We start from the raw sequence: 18,970 nt of genomic DNA on the forward strand, positions 1-18,970 counted from the left end.
ACTCCTTTCCATCCATCAATTTGTTCAAGTGGAGATTGATACGTTATTTGACTTCTATTTCATTTTCATGTTTTTTAATTAATGAGTACGAGTAGAGGTAGGGAGATTACTGACATGTTGCTCTTCATTAGCTGTTCATATTTTCAACAAATATTGAGACCAATGAATGCCTTGAGAGGAATGGTGGCTATTGGTAGGACACAAAAGCTAACATAATGACATGCAAGGTATACAGATAGAAAAAAAGGATCTACAGTGCTCCTTTTGGAACCGATACACATTACAATTATTGCTCCAACTGGTGAGTACAGCAATTTGAGTTTGATATTTTCTCAATGTTTCACAAAAATCTTATGCTAAGGGTCTCCTAACAGTAAAATAACATGGTATTTTCTCAATTTTTCTCAACTGTTGAATATCATCATCAAATAGTGTTAGATTTCAATTTTTTGGTTTTATTTATTTCGTTTTATGTCTCTATTAAACAGTTCTCATGCCATTTAAAAGGATCCATTTAGGAGGGGAGACAATATACTATCTTATCTGTTGTATTTTGTGTTGAATTTTGTTTGGTTATATCAATTTTTAACTTCGGGGACAATTTAATTGGATTAGGTTATGTGTGATGCTGACAATCCGGCCGGAGATCCAATCCCGACCAACAAGAGTGGTGCTGCTGCTTGATATTCAGCCATCGCGATGTTGTTGTCGAAGTACCTTGGTATGATTGTCTCCCATGTGAAGTTGACAACTGTCTTTAAAGGAGATTGAATACTTCGTTCTTTATGTTGTATGAAGAATAATGAGCTGTACAATTCTGTAAATTTATTTTTCCGTGATAATGAACGACATTTAACGCACGGGAGGAAGAGAAAAGAATTTGTCAGACATAAGGATGCGGCCTGAACCATCTTCAAACTATCCCGTCTGAACTTACAGGTTCTACAAAGGCCACAACGTGTTTGACAACAATGTGTCTGAACTTGGCCACGGCCTTGCAAGTTCAAATATGTTTTCAAAAGTACGCTTTACTTGAATCTGTCTCTTGCAACACAAAAATTGACAAATCTGATTTGGTACATTATTTGTCAGTTTCGAATACGGGATACTTATCTGCCATGGCCCATGGTTTTGAAATGGAATGCCAAGCAAACAATTGGTTGGTTTCTTCTTTTCTTTTTCTTTTTTTTAGTTCTCAAACCAATCATGTTTCGTTTTTTTTTTTTTGGCCTTTTTGGTTTGTGGGGCCTTATGAATTTCTTAGCAATTTTTCATTTAAATTCATTACAAATTTGTTTTATTACCTAACAACATGTGATGAGGATAACATTTACGGTAAAGAAAGTTAGATGATGGCTAATTATTAAGAATTTATTGCAAATTATTCACTCATGTTGAGATTTTCGTTTAAGCTCTTACATATCCCTCTCACCTATCAAATTTGATTAGCAATATAAATTCTTTTTAATTATGAAAATTAATTGATTGTAAATAAATTTGAATTAATATGATATTAATTTTAATAAATACTTATTGAAAATCAAATCGACCTTCAAAATAATTATTTTTTGCTTATCACATAGTGTAAAGTTTGAGAAAAAAATTGAATATAAAATCTAACATGTAAAAATCTAACAAATAAAAAAAAAAACACAACCGCACGCATCGCGCGGGATCTCGGCTAGTTTATACCTATATATAAAACAAAGGTTTTAACAACTACTCCTATATTTTCAACACTTGGCCTGCTAAAACTCTTTATTTCTTCCTACGTAGACTCTGTACACTTTCTTTACCTCTTTTGCGAACTCCCTCAGCTCTCCTTATTTCTCCAATAGAACGTGCCAGCGACAATAAAAGAAGGAAAAAAAATGCACGACCTCAAAGTCGTTTCCTGTTCTGCGTCTGCTGCTCCCGTTCTCTATTTCCATCTCCCAATTAAACATGATCGACGGTAATAAAGAACGTTGTCCGTTTGTTGCTTCCTTGCTCGGTTTCCATACCCCACAAAATCTGCAATCGATTCTGCGGAGCTATTGTCCGTTTGGTGCTTCCGTGCTCGGTTTCCATAGCCCACAAAAGCTGCAACAGATTGTTGCTTCCTTGCTCGGTTTCCATAGGCCACAAAATCTGCAATCGATTCTACGGTGCTGTTGTCTGTTTGGTGCTTCCGTGCTCAGTTTCCATAGCCCAAAAAAACTACAATTGATTGCTGCTCCCGTTCTCTGCTTCCATATCCCTCTGGAATACTCCCAACTCGTATTGATTTTGACATCTAAGAGGCATAAGATGGTTTGTATGTTTCTTCTTAATTTCTCGGCTTACGAATTTGAATTTTATTGTAGTTCGCGTTCTATGTTTCCATAGCCCATTGAATTACTCCCACCTCCACTGCTTTTTCAAGGTCTGAAGGAAGCCCACTCTATTTCTCTGCTTCCATAGCCCAATTAATTTCTCCCACCTCATACTGATTTTTTCATCTAAGAGGCATAAGATGGTTTGTATGTGTCTTCTTAATTTCTCTACAATTAGTTATCAAATTACAACTTTTAAGATCTGCTGCTTTGTTCACTTGCAATATGTATTATAATTATTCTCTTTAATACATATGCACACAAATTTACTCCCTACGTGGAATGGTACTAAAGGTAGTTGTTCATTTTACTAATTAGATATTACAATTTCTTGGTTTGGGATCCAATTCTATATGTTTGGTATTAATCGAATCTGATTTTGATTGTTGGTTAAAGCTTGCCTTTTTTGATGTTAGGTTCTCAATACTATTCTTAAATTTATGATAAGATATTCCCATTGTCTTTTCTAATACTTACAGTATGAATTTTTTCCACCATTCAACTACAACCTGGGCCTTTATACTTTACTAGGATTTCTAAATTACTGATCCAATTTGCAAACAATTTAACATGTGCTCTCTTGACATTGTGTTGATGCACAATAAAAAGTCTTCACACTATGATGAAACTATTAGGAATGCTTTTAGAAAACTATGGATGGAAAAAACTATTAGGAACTTTTTCATTACTACAAGGTCTAGAATTTGAGGGGGCATTGCCTGATAAAATGAATGGCTATGATGGAGTATTCAACAACTACTTTAGCATAGGTATGCTCATTCAAGTTTTAGATATTATTTAATTTTTTGCAGTTATGACATTTGTCTGAGATGCTTGGGTCCAATTGTTGGCAGATTTTGCAAGAACAATTTTGCACAAGGCAGATTTGAACAACCTATCTTTTCTTATCCCAACTATATAGCATATGTGACCTAATTCTGTTCCTTTTATTAATTCATAATAATGTGCTATAGCTTTAAGAAAATTTATGACCGGAATATGTGAACTTTAATTAGCCAGAAGTTTGTTAGCCATATAGAAAGTTTGTTAGCTTTAAGAAAATTTATGACATTGTGTTGATGCACAATAGAAGGTCTTCACACTATGATGAAACTATTAGGAATGCTTTTAGAAAACTATGGATGGAAAAAGCTTACAAAGATGTCTTGAAGAACATTGTTTAGATGCAAATTTTTTTAGGTTTTTCGTATTCTTATTGTTTGTTGAAACTATGTTCTTTTGATGGAGTTATCTTATGTTTTTAATGTCTCTGAGTTGTTTCTTTTAATTACAAATAGGGTGGCTCAATTTCAGTCTCTCAGTTTCTTTGCAGCCGAACACAACCAATATGATTTTATTTTGTCGTCGTAAAAAATTAAAGGTTCTACAATCGGTACATGAACCAACTCCACAACTTCAGAATTAAAAGTTGCAGGTACCCGATTCAAAATTACAAACATAATTATTCATTGTTAAATGTTGAAGTATTGAGATTTGGCTGAATTTTTTTGCCAGGTTGCGGCCAGGTAATCTGCCACGCTCTTTGTTAAAATTTTCAATTGATGCTACAACATTGGTATGATTATGATGCTTTACTTTGTTTTTTAGACTCTTTTCAATTGATGCTACAACATTGGTATGATTATGATGCTTTACTTTGTTTTTTAGACTCTTAGTATTAGAAATAATTTTCGGAACTATTTCCTATTAATGATCGTCTCCTTTTCTGATGGCTGTATTAACAATATTATTCTTCAGACAAATGAAGGAGATTTTATCTCCTTTGAGTGAAGCAAGTTAATCCAAACTGAAGCATAAACATGTCGGGTATGAAAAGTGCTTGAACTTTTGTGGCCTTATGTTTCTAAATTTTGAGCTATGATATTTTTTGACAAGAAATTAATAGATCGTTTGTGGTGTTTTGTTTGGGAAGGTTAGCCTGCATTTTGGAGTTTTTCGCATTCCTGGGAGCTCATCTCGATTCCAAGCAAAGAAGGTAGCCTTTTCATTTAGCTGATGCTACAGTTTCTCACCTTTGTGCTTGGTTTTCTTGTATTTTAATAATCCGATTGTTCTTAATCTCCAACCAAGCACAAGAAATATTGGTTGAGTGGTTGCATAGCATTCTTTCTAATTTAAGCTTCCCAGTTAGGGCTCCTGTATATCAACTAGCTTGCTTAGGATTTTGATAAGGCTTAGACTTGGTCTTTTAATGAGTTGTTGATCCATTTTTTTAAAAGCATTCCTTACCCAATTACATCTTGCATTGGCTAAACTTTTGTTTCTTGAAACTTCATGCATTTTCAAATCTGTGGAAGTTAAAGGATTATATATTAACCCTCTACACGATTGGAAAACAATGAAAGGTTTCTGGCAACTATGAATGTTATGGGTATGCCCAAGTTTTAAATGTCAAGACTTGGAAAAGGTTACTAGGCAAAGTACATGATTATTAGTGTTGTCTGACACTTCTAACGTGTAATTTAGAACAAACATTAGTCATTGCATTTTTTCCTTCTTACATTATCAGCTATCAGCACTCATGTTGCTTTAGAATGTTGTGTTAGTAGATCACCCACCACAATTCACTATGGATATTCTGCTCTTTGATGCAAGAATCTAACATATGTGCCTCTGTCCCAGAAAGTTGGATATTAAAATAAAACTACAATTTTCTAGCTCTTACAGATAAAAGGTGACAGCTCCCCAAAACAATAAGTTGTGATGATTAAGTTTGTTTGTTTTTCTTTTGGAGAATGAGAGTGGGAGTAGAATCGATTTCTGGTCATAGATTCTTGCACGTAGTTGGGAAGGATAATTTATGGCTGGTGGGTTTGGTGGCGTTGCTGGTATAATTTCAGGTTATCCTGTCGATACCTTGCGTATCCGACAAGCACTCAAATTCACCTTCTTCTTTTGGTATCATGTGTCGCATAATTGCTAACGAAAGACCTGATCGAGGAGAAGAAGAGGGGATTACCGATGTGTGAAGCTTCGTCGTAAAACCCGACTGATTCACGTAAGCCATTGCCGGTCGGCCGCAGGTCGAGATTGGAGAAGAAAATCGCAGTCGAGATCGGAGAAGAAAATCGCAACAGCAAAGGGTTGTACAATGGCAGAGAAGAAGGTGTCGTGTGATTTGAGTACTTGATGGCAGAGTGTGTAATTATATGGGTCCATTTAGGGTATTTACATTAGCAATGAACGAAATTGTCTCAAAATTGTACAAAACATCACAATTCCAAAAAGAACAATATATGGTGTTGAAATTGCATTGAAATTTGGACCCAAAAAATGCTGTTTGTTTGGTCAATACAATAAATGGTTGGAATGCAATATATTGTGCCTTATAATGGTGCACCAAACGGTGCCTTCATTTGGTGAAAAAAGTTACAGAACTCGAAAATATACTCTCTTTTGTTTGATTTCTTCTGATTTTAGTTTTGTTGACAAAATTTTGGTTCTTTATGGGGCGATTGCCATTTCTTTCAGCTTTTTTTTTTTTCGTATTTGTTCTTTATTTTTAGAGGTCTCATAAATTCTAATGATAAGATTTAGAACTTGAGAATACAGGACCCAATATGTAAGATATGGCATATCCATGCACAAGTTCCTACGTTTCTCCTTCGTTACATTGCTATGATCAAGTTTCTCTTTCCACATAGTCTTATGTATATCCTGTAGGACTTTAGTAGATTATTTTAGCTGACATGGGCTGGACATTCTTTCTCTGTGGTTCTAAGTCACCTCTACTTGCTCATTATAGTTTTTCCTTTTTACAATGAGAATGAAGCCCAGTCAGCAATTGCAAACACAAAAGAAAGCTTCCAGCTCGCCATTGTGGAGGTAATTGAAGCCTGAATGATGAAACTACTTCAAGAGTGTTCGGGAACTTAATAACATGCGTATCTAGAAGAATATTTCATAATTGTGGAAGTTATGAGTCTCAAAATGGTCATATTCCAGTGAAATAAAGGACATGATTACATGTGCGTTACTCATCTTTTATGATGCATTAATCAAGTTAAGGATATGCATTAATCATAACGACTTTCACTTCTCCAAATGTCACTATTCAGATAATTTTTTTTTTTGAATCTAAAGTACTGATATTTCTAACATTAAGCATGTCTGTAGAGATAAGTACAAGCAATAGTAGCTCTAAGTTTCATGAAGCTACCGAGAACTTTCCTACCATTAGTAAGTTCCGAAATTTAAGAGACTTTCCAATCACAAGGATGTAGCATATTGAAACCAAAATGATATGTGTCTATAATTTTGATGTTCATAAGTGTCCATAATTTAGGTGACATGAGGAGAAGTGTGGGGAATTATTTTGTATTAAATGGTCCCCACATTTCTCCACATGCTACCTAAATTATTAATGGGGACTTGGGCTCTTTGGAGACCTTGTTCGTCTTCTTAAGTAAAAGATTGGGGGTTGCTTTAAAATGTCCCAAGCTTCTCATCATTTCCCACATATCTGCATGCCTCCTCTCAATCGAAGCACTAGATGAAGAGTTGATTCCTTCTCCCGGAGAAGATTAGTTTCCGTCGTCGTCGAACAAATAAGAGAATAATAGAGTAACAGTTGGAAGAGAGTAAAGGGAAGAAGGGAAGATGAAATTTCAGAGTGGTCAGGGATCCAAAATTTGGGGCTTTTGATGTGAACCGTTGGATGAATTTTTTAAAATCCAACAGTTCACATCTTGTACAGGGCAAAAGACAGGTACATGCTGTACCGGTTCTCCCCCTGATCCATCCAAAAAGAGTTAAAATTCAAAGATTTATTGTAAGAGAAATTTTATTTACATCACATAAACTACTAAGTTTACACAACTTTTTGATTTTTTTTTATTTACATATATATCCTTATTTGGAATTACAAATATACCCTTTATTAAAAATAAATATTAAATATGTATTTACATATTATACTAGAAACTTATAAGTTTACACACAAATTCTCTCAAAAAAAAGATATAATTCTATAGGCAAAAAGCTTTTCAACGCAAGATTTATTGAAGAAGTGTTGAAGATGGAAGATAACGATTTACAGAAGGATTATACATTCGACTATCAGCATCAACAACTTGAAAAGAACAATGTGTGTAATAGCCATGAAATGAACACATGATGCAGCGATCAATTAGTAATCACATATGTATATCCTTTCAATATCGGAAGCACTACATGTCCATAATTTTGGTGTTCATAAGTGTCTATAATCTAGGTGGCATGAGGAGAAGTGTGGGGAACCATTTTGTATTAGATGGTCCCCACACTTCTCCTCATGTCACCTAAATTATGGACACTTATGGGCATCAAAATTATGGACATGTAGTGCTTCCGATATTGAAAGGATATACATATGTGATTACTAATTGATCGCTGCAACATGTGTTCATTTCATGGCTATTACACACATTGTTGGCTAACTAACTTCGTAGTGGAAAATTTTTAATTAAAATTTCAATGAGATGTCGATATTATATGTTAAACTTCTTCAAGAATTGGTTATTTGATATTCTTCAAAGAATTACAAACGATCCGGATTTTTTTTACTTTTGTACGACAAATGTTTGTTTCAATAACTTCCTTCAAACCAATGTCTCTAAGAAATATATAATTCTTACTGCAATTTTCATCGGATTAGCACTACTTCACAAAACTATACTATTAGGCCGAGAGTTCTGTTCATATGCTCTTGCAATAGCTTTAATAAACAAGTAAAGACACATTGATTTTATAATGTTCGAAGCATTACGATCCAATATTGAAGTATTGAAGGTAATAAGAACAAACGTTTAAAAATTTCTTAGCATCTTTTATAAAGCTTAAAATATATACCAACATAGTCAAATAATTGAAAAAAGATGAGGACTATTCACACCCCATACTTAACTAAGTTCACCCCATTCTATTTAAACCACAGTCTAAAACATAACATTTCTTAATACACCCCAATTTCAGTATTTTTCAAATTTTACAGTCTACACCCCGACGATGAACAGTAAAACCAGAACATAAAATCTCAGAAAACAGAGCATACCACGTGAAATCAAATAGGAACTATGCACATATATATATATATATAATCAACCGAAGTTCAGAGTTGCTATACAAAAAGCATATTCAGAGTTGATAACATGGTTGAACGCGTTCTTGTAATCAATGTCGAGCCTTTGGGCATAACCCTGGGCTACAATCCAAGCTTTGTAGAGACCTATGGACCCATCTAGGTTGAGTTCGAGCCTGAAGATCGACTTGGACCCAATGGGCTTGATGGTGGAATGGGCAGGCATGAGGGTCCAGGTTTTATGTTGTTGAAGAGCATGAAATTTGGCCTCCATGGCAGCACGCCATTGACGATCAGCTAGAGCTGTGCCCACAGAACGTGGTTCAGCGGATTGTGGAGTGGGATGAAAGAGTGGTGAGGTTCAAGTTTTTAGGTTTAAAAATCTTATTCTTGGAGCGATGGGGCTGGATAGGGATAGTCGAAGGAGCAGGTAAAGAGGGTGTAAGATCAATGTTTGTAGGAGGTAATTCAGAGATAGGGGAGGTAACAATGGGTGCTGGTGAAGATGGGCTAGTAGAGGTAGGATTGGTGTACTGGGATTAAAAACGACAAGTGGAGCTGGAAGAGTGAGTGGAGTGGAGAGGGAGTGAAGAAGGAGAAAGACGGGATGGAGGGAGAAGATATGTGGTAGGGTCATACGGGGTGTTATTAGATTGTGAGTTTTTTGTGATTTTGGGGTGTACTTAGTCATCTCTGGGGTGCAAATAGTCTTGATCTTGAAAAAATCATCACACCTAACGCAGGTATTACACTAGTCTATATCTATACTTATATATAAAGCAGAGGCTCTAACAACTGCTCCTATTTTTTTGACACCTAACCTCCTAAAACTCTCAATTTGTGTCTACGTGGACACCCTATTCTTTCTTATATCTATTTATCTCCACTCACGAATCTATATCTATCTATCTATACTTATATATAAAGCAGAGGCTCTAACAACTGCTCCTATTTTTTTTGACACCTAACCTCCTAAAACTCTCAATTTGTGTCTACGTGGACACCCTATTCTTTCTTATATCTATTTATCTCCACTCACGAATTCTCAAAAAAAAAAAGAAACCAGAGTCGATTAAAAAAAACGCAAAAGCAAGCAGAAAAAAAAAACGTAAAAGGTTGCAAGTTAATCGTCGGCTCCTCACCTTCATAAAGACAGAGAGAGATTGATTCCTTTTTCGATATCCGTTTGTAGAGATTTTATTCTATCGATTCGATACCGGTTATTCCACAACAAGCAAGAGCTATAGAAAGATTTTTTTTTGCTTTCTTTGATTGTTAATCGTCATGACGTGATTGTTGATATTTTCTTTTATATATATGAGACTCTGATCTTCAAGCCACAAAAGCGAGGTTAATTGGTTTCTTTTTCAGATTTGGTCTTTTGTGGGTCTCGATTGTGCCCTAGGTTCCGCTTCAAAGGAGGAGGTTAAGGCTTCATGCAGAGAAAACTACTTGGACTCGGGATCCAGAAATCAGTATATATTTTAGAAAATTGTTTGATTTTGCATTTTTTTCTCCCACTGTTTTGCTCTGCCCGTGATCGTGAGGTATTTTTCATACCCAATCAGGTTTTCCCGACTGGCACCTGCATATAGATATGAAGCGTAATTCTTCTCTAATTGTACTCTCCTTTTGTTTTCTTACCGGTGTTCGGCAGATCCGAAGGAGAAATTACTGGTCCATTCCATGTGTGGACTCTCACTTCCTTCTGATTTGGTACATCTGCGGAGCACGGCCTGTGCGATCAAAATAGGTACTCTATTTATATGTCTATGGTCTCAAATTGTGGTAGTGGATTCTTCGGCAATACTTCTCAGTAAAAAGAAATTTCCTTGGCATCTGGAATTTAGAAAATTCATTATTTCTGGGCATGCATTTTCAAGTAAATTCTGTGTAACTGGATTTCAGGATGTGTTACCAGCAGAGCTTCAACACATTTCATGTCATGCAAGTTTATTTAAAATTTTCATGTTTTATGTGGGGCCTGGAACTAGCCACAGCAAAGATCGGAAGTTACCGGCTTGGCTTATGATGCTTGTCACAACAAATTAAATGAATGTCTATTATATATGCTTGGGATTTTGTACTAGCGTGATAGGATGTTGCTTCTTGGTCATGTTTTATCTATTACATGTTTTACATCTGCTTCAATTGCTCTACATGGTGGCTCTCTGGTATGACTATTATGCTTAAAGGCTTGCTTATAAACTCACCTTTCATCCAATATGTTAGCTTAGGATTGATAGATAGGTGCTTGAAAATTTGTTGCTGCAATTGTCAGGAAGAATTGGCACTGATCGAGAAAATTAGTTTGATTTTGAAGAGCTTCGTGTTTGAGTTCATATTTGAGTATCTCACTGGCACATGGTTTTTCCTTTCAGGTAGGCTTCCCTGCTTCTCTTAGTTGAGATATTTCACTGGTACATTGCTTATCTTTATTTATGAGATATTTTTAGAGGGTACCTATATAAGAAATGCTTATCTTAGGTTAGGGACTTAAGTTTTGTTTCTGTGTTGATTGAATCTTATGTATTTTATTTGAATTCTACACTATTCTCTTTGAACTTCAGGCAAAATCTGGTGAGTTTCATAATATGTTTTACAATATTATGCCCAAGATGCTAAGAAGAATAAACTCACTTATGCATAGTGATTTTGGTGATTTCTAGCTTCCAATTGATTTATGTTTTTTGGTTGTTTAGGTGGATAACAAAAATTCGCCAGTAGCCAAGCATGCTAGAGTCGATGGTATAACTCCCAGTTTGTTCTTACCGGTCTTAGAATATCCAGCATTTCAACCACATTACATGCCGGTCCTTGGTTGAGTATATTTGTTGGTTGCTTAAAGGAAAGTGATAATCCATAATCCATATAGTTCGATCTGTGATGGGATTATTTTAATCTCTGTGCAGATAATTATCAAAATTTATCGGCCTCCTTCTCTGTAAATCCACCTTATACCTTTTCTAGAATCATAACATGAAAAAAAATGCGAACTTTTAATGTTTGTCTTTGTGTCAACATATGTAAGAGATTAATTTTGGTGTTTGGTGGTGATAGTTAACTTCCAGATTCATCAAGAATGAGGAGAGAGAGTATGGGATGGTGCATGTTGTGTCATGGATGGAAACTTTAGCCATTCGACTACTTGCAATTCTTGCTAACTCAACTCTGTCAAATTCAAGGTTTGTTTTTTGGATCAAGAGCAAGTTTGTTTTCGCAGGACCATCTAAATATGCTAAAACCCTTTTCAACTTAATGCAATTCCATTAATATGTCTGTAGACATGTTTTTTTATCTGTGTATCTCTCTCTCATGTGTTTACAATTAATGTTCAGGGACGTAGCGTCTGAACAAGTACCAGTTCAATATGGTGGACTTAAGTTCAATATGTTGGACTTAACATGAAAGGTGAGCTGGAATTCCCAACATCCAAACATACCGTCAAATTCACATTTAAGGAAGTGGGTGAACTCTTCTTCAATACTTAATACTGTATATTGCAGTATTGGTTTGATTAAATGTGCTTATATGTATGATCATTGAATTTTTAGGAAAACCATCTTGCTTGGGAACTCCGGATGGTTGGTTGGGATGTGACTATGTGGCTACGAAGTTGAATTTGTGCCGAGTGCAGATGATGGTGACACAATGATTGTATCAAATACTAGGAAGGTCACCCTTACTGATGAACCAGTCATCTCTGACGGCTTCAAAACTGGTGAGCCTAGAAAGGTTGTGATCACCATTGATAACCAGATCTCCAAGTAGAAGAAGCTCCTTTACAGGTCCAAGACCAAAACTCCATCCGAGTGAGGTTCAATTATCAATGCACTCTTTGTCCTGGGTTATCAGTTGCTTCACAACGCCAAGACCTGAATGACTTTATCAACAATGTTGTTTTTTATTCACATTTGTATCCCTCAATGATTTTTTCCCTCGATCATTTATATATGATCACATGTATAAGTGGATGTTTACTCATCTGGTTGTTTTGTATCAATAAACTCCTCTTTGTACATAGTTTTATTGATCGAGGGAAAGGGCAAATACTACTATTAACTAATGCAGGTAAAGAATTATTATTGATTTTCTTTTATGCAAGGAGATGGCATCCTTTTCTCTTGGTACTAAGTGGTCCTTCATTACTGGATCCATTATTTGTCACTCTCTTCGAATGATTGTAATTTTCTATTTTGGTATTAGTTTTTAATTGTGGGGTGTTTTTTTCTTACTCAGTGAATTTTCATATTTATTTGCTTTGGCGAACCTCTTTAGAGATCATGTTTGGATGAGAGGAAAATGAGGTTGATCTCGAGAATATTGTTGGGGATGATATTTGTGGTGCGTTGATGGTAGGATGGAGACATATGATGAGGTACCAAAGCACCGAAAGAGGTTGCAATGTACTTTTGAATTGGTATGTAGTATGTATAAAAAGCTAATTTGTTATACTCTCATGGTAGTGAAGGTTGTGAGGGATACTGATTTTTCTTCTTTTTGTTATATGTAGCTTGACTGTCTAATCAAAAGTTTTCCTTCATTGGTGTCATTTTTAAATCGAGGAGAAATTTCATTGACAAGGACTGAAAAAGGAGTAGGATGTGGACATCCTCCCTGAAAACACAAGGATTAATTGGATTATATTTGCCAAATTATTATGGTATGGATTTTTTTTTCATGCAATATAATTGTGAAATCTAACGAATAAAATTAAAAAAATCATGCCCGCGCATTGCGCGGGATCCCGACTAGTCTAATCTAATACATGAAGCTCTGAGAAAAAAAAAAAAAGGATTTCTATGGCGCCACATCAGCAATGATGAAGACCCACAAGTAGACACGTGTAAAAATGAGATTTTCTTTTTTTCTAAAAAAAAAAAAGATTTTTAGGATATGTTAATTTGGTTGGTTTCTCAATTTGATGAGGTTATTAAAATGATTATCACTAATATAAATATAATCATTAATATAAATTACTGTTTTGAAAAGAAAGTTGACAAAACGATAGAGATCATACTTATTTTGATGGCAAAGACTTTAATCTCTAATTGAGTCCTAATTACCAATAAATTTCCGTTTTCGATGCTAGTATTAAGCATTTCAATGTTAATATTATTACCTTTACAAGGCTATTAAATTATCAATTTAAAAGTATTTTTTTTCTTGACATTTCTTTTAACACATTTAACGGCTTTGACCCTTTGGAGAATAATTTAATCCTTGCACTTAGGTTAGTTTGTGGATTGATTGAGCGGTGGAATTCATGGGTACACAAATTGAAAACCTTTGCCTTTGAGGAGTGGGGTTTGTCTAAAAGACGTTATGCAAATATTCTTTTCAATGAGAGTTTAATTTTATATTAAATTAAATTACATTCCTCCCATATAATAAATTCAATTACATAAATTAGGAATATATAAATACATGTTTAACGTATTGTTCATGGTGAGTCTATCTATCTATACATTATCGAAATCTATACATTATCGAAATCCTGAAAGTAAGAGAAAGTTAATATTTGATTTAGATGCGCCACGTCAACTTTTTGTTGTCTAAAAAACATGCCACCTGTTAATTCATTTCCAATTTAGAAATTAAAAACAAATAAGAAAGGATTAACTTTAAACCAACATGCATGAATTTACCTCCAACACTCCAACGATCACATTCAAATGTATTTATGCCAAATTTATTATCATTAAGATCAAACACTGCATTATTAAGATCCATTCTCGAACCAACAAAAATCAGTTTCTTTGCATTAAACGAATTAACGAATCAATAATCTATATTTATTATTTTATGATTTGAGTGATTGTAAAGCAAAAAAAACTCAACATTCTCTAATTAATGTACACAAATTTTGGATTATCATATATAATATTGACTGTTAAGCTCCACCAAACACGTCAATGGTGATACAATTAGATGGCATTGTAATCGTGGAACGCACTTAAATCAAAGCATTAATTATTTCAAGTGTGATACTTGATGAGATGCGTTAATCTTGAGCCACATATAAAATTCAATATTCTCAAATGATGTTCTCAATAAATAACATTTTTTTTTGTAAACGTTAATAACCCACAGAATACCAAATACTCCAAAAAGAGTAACTAGAATATATCATGAATCTATTTCAATGACTAATACAAATATTGTTCCTAATTAATGACATTAGATATGTTCGTTTATGTCCCATGGAATGCCAAGAGTATAGGAGTAACTAATGCAGATTGTAACTCTATTTCACTTTCCATCGATTTTTCTCGCTATAAATGGTATGTTGCACATTGTCCTCACCCTTAAAAGCACATACAGAAACAGGATGTCAGGAAACTATCCAAATGAAGTCAATCCAACAAAGCTCAACTGGCATGCTCGACCCAAACAACATAGACGTGGTTGGTCGTTCTTGAGCATATCAATTTGCTATTAGGATCCCATGCATCACCCTGAGAATACTTGACCTCTATTTTCAGAACCCCTTCAACTCCCTGGAACGCCAAATCCACTCACCAAAAGCATTCGTCTCCAAATTTGGGTGAATTCATTCCCCAGCTCTGAGAATACAAAATCCAGCTTCGAAGCATACGTTGTCATGTTGATTGTGTCATAAAGACCCTTATGTCCGCGGCCCAATCACCCTTCTGGCGAAACATGTGCTTCTAAAAGATCTTTTATACTGTGCCTAATCCCCAAGTTAGTTCTATACATGTGACCCGCTATCAGGAAAAGAATTGCAATAGCTAAGTGATGGTGCCAAAGCAAAATATAAATTCAAAAACTCCACCTTTAAAGCAGTTTCCTTTTAAAAAAAATTAAACCAAATGTGAATATAAACTCGCGACAACAAATTCACATAACGACGACTTAATAAAATGGTTTAGAAAAATAATTATGCGAGTAGACATGCCAAATAAAAAAAAAATGGGACTTATTATATGCAAAAGACAACAACCAATTCTTTTATCAAAAAAATGTACAAGCTCATACCCCAGAAGTTAAATGAAAAAATGAACTAATGCAAAAAAACAAGCATACACCTATTGGTGCTTTGGAACATAATTTCTGAAGCTTGCACAAAATTACATAGCGATTAGGTACTTCATTTTTCATTTACTAAAATGTCAAAACCTCAATTTTAAACCATGGAACTATAAAATAAATGAAAAGAAAAAAATAATGAGTATTACCACAAACTGTCAAATATTTTTTAAGAAGTGAAATTAATAGGCAATAACGAATTATACCAATATTCTTTAATCATGGGAACATAGTGACAATAATATTTTTATTACCTCACACTAACATACAGATATATTTAAAGAAGATGAATAAAAAACGTGCGTAGCAAGGGTACACGACTAGTTTCTATATAAATAGCAAACAAATGTTTATTGGAAGCCATTTCTTGAAGAGCAAAGAAAAAAAATCCGCAAGACAACATCTCTCAATTATCATGGGGATCTAAACCCAGCTAGGCTTGACTGACACATCCAAATTAGGATGACACACATGTGGGATTCTTCTCTTAATGCAAAGAACATTGAGTTAATCATCTTTGACATGGTCCTTATACTCGATACAAATGTAATTATTAATTAGTTTGTTTAATATCAAATATTAAGCATGTTAGACCTTTAAATTTTTGATATGTTTTTATCTAATCGGCTTTTATTAGTCGTCCAGTAATCTTTTGGATTTTTGTTTGTTTCACATATTAGTTAAGTCTCTGTTACCTGTTTAGGGTTCATATCCTCTAGATCAAACATTTTTGACGCTCAACGAGAGTTAATACCACTTATTTCAATGCAAATAGATTCAAGGCATTGTAGTAATTGATGATTGATTCGTGAAAGATTTTGCGAATCAATCATCAATTACTACAATGAGAAATTATTACAGGCACAAACGTTGGTGTCAAAGTATTCCTCCCGATGATTATTATGTTAAATTGCCAGGAAATAAGGATGGATGGATGATAGGGGCAAAGATCACTTGAATTTTATGATTATGTCAGGGCATAAGGATGGAAAGCTTATTCAAGTAGTAAACTACATCTTCAACAAGGACATGCTTTTTACATGCCTAAAGTTGTTGAAACTGTTGCAAATAATGAAAGGGAGTTCGGCAAATATGCCATTGTGATTGGACTTTGACCACTAAGGGAAGTGCGGGAATTAGAAAGTGTGAACCTTAATTTTCCAAAATAATGCTACTTGCTATGTTTAAATTCTTGATCTTTTATATCTGCGAAGTAATTCAAAATTATAAAGAATTTAAATCTTTGAAAATAAGAGTAATTTGTTCATACATGTTTCTTTATTAGGAATAACAAAATGAATTGTGAACAATTAAAGAGAACCAAAAAAAAGGCTAAATAGAAGGGATATAAAATCCGATCTCATAAATTATATTATATCTATATATGCAAGTAATCTCTCAAAAATTGTTTAAGTCATTTAAAGTTTTTAAATAAAATTGTCATGATTTCTTTGTCTTCCTTATGCAGTTGCATCTAAAGTGAGCATTTTCATTTGGATTGATTGGCTATAAAGTATACGCTCATAGGGATGACAACGGGTCGGGTACCCGTCCAATTAGGGAGTACTAAAATAGTTTTCATTTAAAGTACTCTATACCAAAAAGTGTAAAAAACCATGTAAATTTTCAAAACCGGAACTGTTCCATAACTATTTACCATCGAGTACCCTTTTACCATTTAATTTTTAATTTTTTTTCCAAAATTTTCCATTAATGGTCGGATAATTGTTTTTAAACTCACAAATCCAAATTCAAACCAGCCCTAAACTCGAATACAAAACTCGAATCATGCATTAAAAATAGAATAAAGTAACAAAATCAATAATTAATTATAATTCTCTTAATACTAAGTATACTTTATCTTGTAATGTTATATCATTTTGAGAATTCAAATTAGAGCCCATTTGGTTCATAATATTGCGATGGTAATGTGAATAGCATTACAAGTAATCGAAATGTAGTTAACAAGATTACAAGCAATTCCATTTTTCAGTGTTTGGTTGATGATGATGAATGGTAATCCAATATCAGTTATTTTCCCAAACTACCCTGCTTCAATATCACTCATCTATAATCGCTCTTATAAAAGAATTGTAATTCTTTTCTTGATTTCCATATTTATCCTTATACATAAAATATAATTGAATACTTATGAGATAATACAATTATCATGATTCCTTTTCAATTTTACATATATACACCTGTTTGATTGTATCTATCCTTACTTGTATTTTATGGATATTGTATTATATTAAAAATTATAATTATCCATTATGTTTATGATTTTCTATATTTATATATCATTTAATAATTTTAATTGATGTTGCTAAATGGTCAAAGCTGCATAACAAGGTTTCGGAAAATGTAGCATTCAAGAGGATGAGATTAGCGAAAGTTACTTTTGTCTTTATGTCATGTTTCCATCAATGTAATCAAAATACCATATTTAATCAAATATTCAGATTACATAGTTTTTTAGTACATCTATGGGTAGATATAAATATGATTTTTTATTAAACGATTCTGGTTTTCTAAACCAAGTACCAAAAACCAAATTCGATCCTAAACCATGACGGGTTTGAAAATCAAAACCAAAACCGTTTTCAAACCCTATAAAATCGATTTTTGGATTTTAAACGAATCAGGAACTCTGCGGGTAGTGTTTGGGTAGGTTTTTTTTCCCATCCCTATATGATGATGGAAACTTTGTAATATGGGCTATGGAGTAATTAGTGCTTGATGTTTTGACATTATAGTTCTCTATCGATATTTTGTTATTTCAAGTGTTGATATTGAATTGGGTCCCATTATCAGATATTAGAGCAAAACTACACTCAAGCTATGCCAGCAGAATCCAACAGTCGATTGGTTTGTATTGAATCCTAAGAATTGTAGCATGGATTGATAGGTTTAAAGTTATTGAACTTTCATCCCAAATTGGGTGTATAGTGTCCTAGATTTAACATGCAATCTCTAGTATGAACACCCTCATGCAAAGAACATCCCATAGTTATTATTGTTCTGCTTATAAATCTATGAGCAGATAGGCCAATTCAATCACCTTTTTAGAGTGAAATTAACATGTAATAATAAATTGATAGGTATTCCTGATGTAACTCATCCAAAATCTTTAAAATTGACAAGCAAGATTGATGCCATAATAGCTTGGTCTCAAAGCAGTAATATTAGAAGAATTTTAGGTTTTATTGAGTGCATTAGTTTAAACTTTTGGTATGTCATTAGTATGTGAGTGTTAAATCTATAAATATCATGACATAATTGGTTGTTAAGTTGTGTCTCTATCTTCTTTGCCTTCTCTAACGTGTTAGAGATTATCCAAAATGTTAAGAACTTTAGGTCTATTACAAGTTTTAATGGATTTTTTTAACTCCTATTACATTAATATCCTCATGCATGGCTTGCATTCTAGGTCTTGGTGCATTGTTTAGGAAGCACCGTGCTGATCTATTTCTGAGAGAACTTATGC

At 33.9% G+C, this 18,970-nt stretch overlaps 2 long non-coding RNA genes across 12 annotated transcripts; both read left to right on the top strand.

Annotated features, from left to right (window-relative positions):
• The first annotated feature begins 1,754 nt into the window (after positions 1-1,754).
• Positions 1,755-6,461, top strand: LOC119980440. 3 transcript variants are annotated; one of them, XR_005463875.1, is made up of 4 exons: positions 1,755-3,789; positions 3,870-4,181; positions 4,288-4,350; positions 6,121-6,456. It is a non-coding gene; the product is annotated as an uncharacterized LOC119980440 (long non-coding RNA). The 3 variants fall into 3 exon arrangements; XR_005463873.1 differs by having other exon boundaries at positions 1,755-4,181; positions 6,121-6,461; XR_005463874.1 differs by having other exon boundaries at positions 1,755-4,181; positions 4,293-4,350; positions 6,121-6,461.
• A 3,025-nt stretch (positions 6,462-9,486) lies between these two features.
• LOC119980595 lies at positions 9,487-12,563 on the top strand. 9 transcript variants are annotated; one of them, XR_005463910.1, is made up of 7 exons: positions 9,487-9,980; positions 10,091-10,186; positions 10,715-10,814; positions 11,136-11,181; positions 11,494-11,618; positions 11,772-11,897; positions 11,988-12,563. It is a non-coding gene; the product is annotated as an uncharacterized LOC119980595 (long non-coding RNA). The 9 variants fall into 9 exon arrangements; XR_005463911.1 differs by lacking the exon at positions 10,715-10,814 and adding an exon at positions 10,815-10,853; XR_005463916.1 differs by having other exon boundaries at positions 9,487-9,908.
• The last annotated feature ends 6,407 nt before the right edge of the window (positions 12,564-18,970 follow it).

Source organism: Tripterygium wilfordii, chromosome 16, assembly GCF_013401445.1.
Source record: "Tripterygium wilfordii isolate XIE 37 chromosome 16, ASM1340144v1, whole genome shotgun sequence".
Lineage (NCBI taxonomy): Eukaryota > Viridiplantae > Streptophyta > Magnoliopsida > Celastrales > Celastraceae > Tripterygium > Tripterygium wilfordii.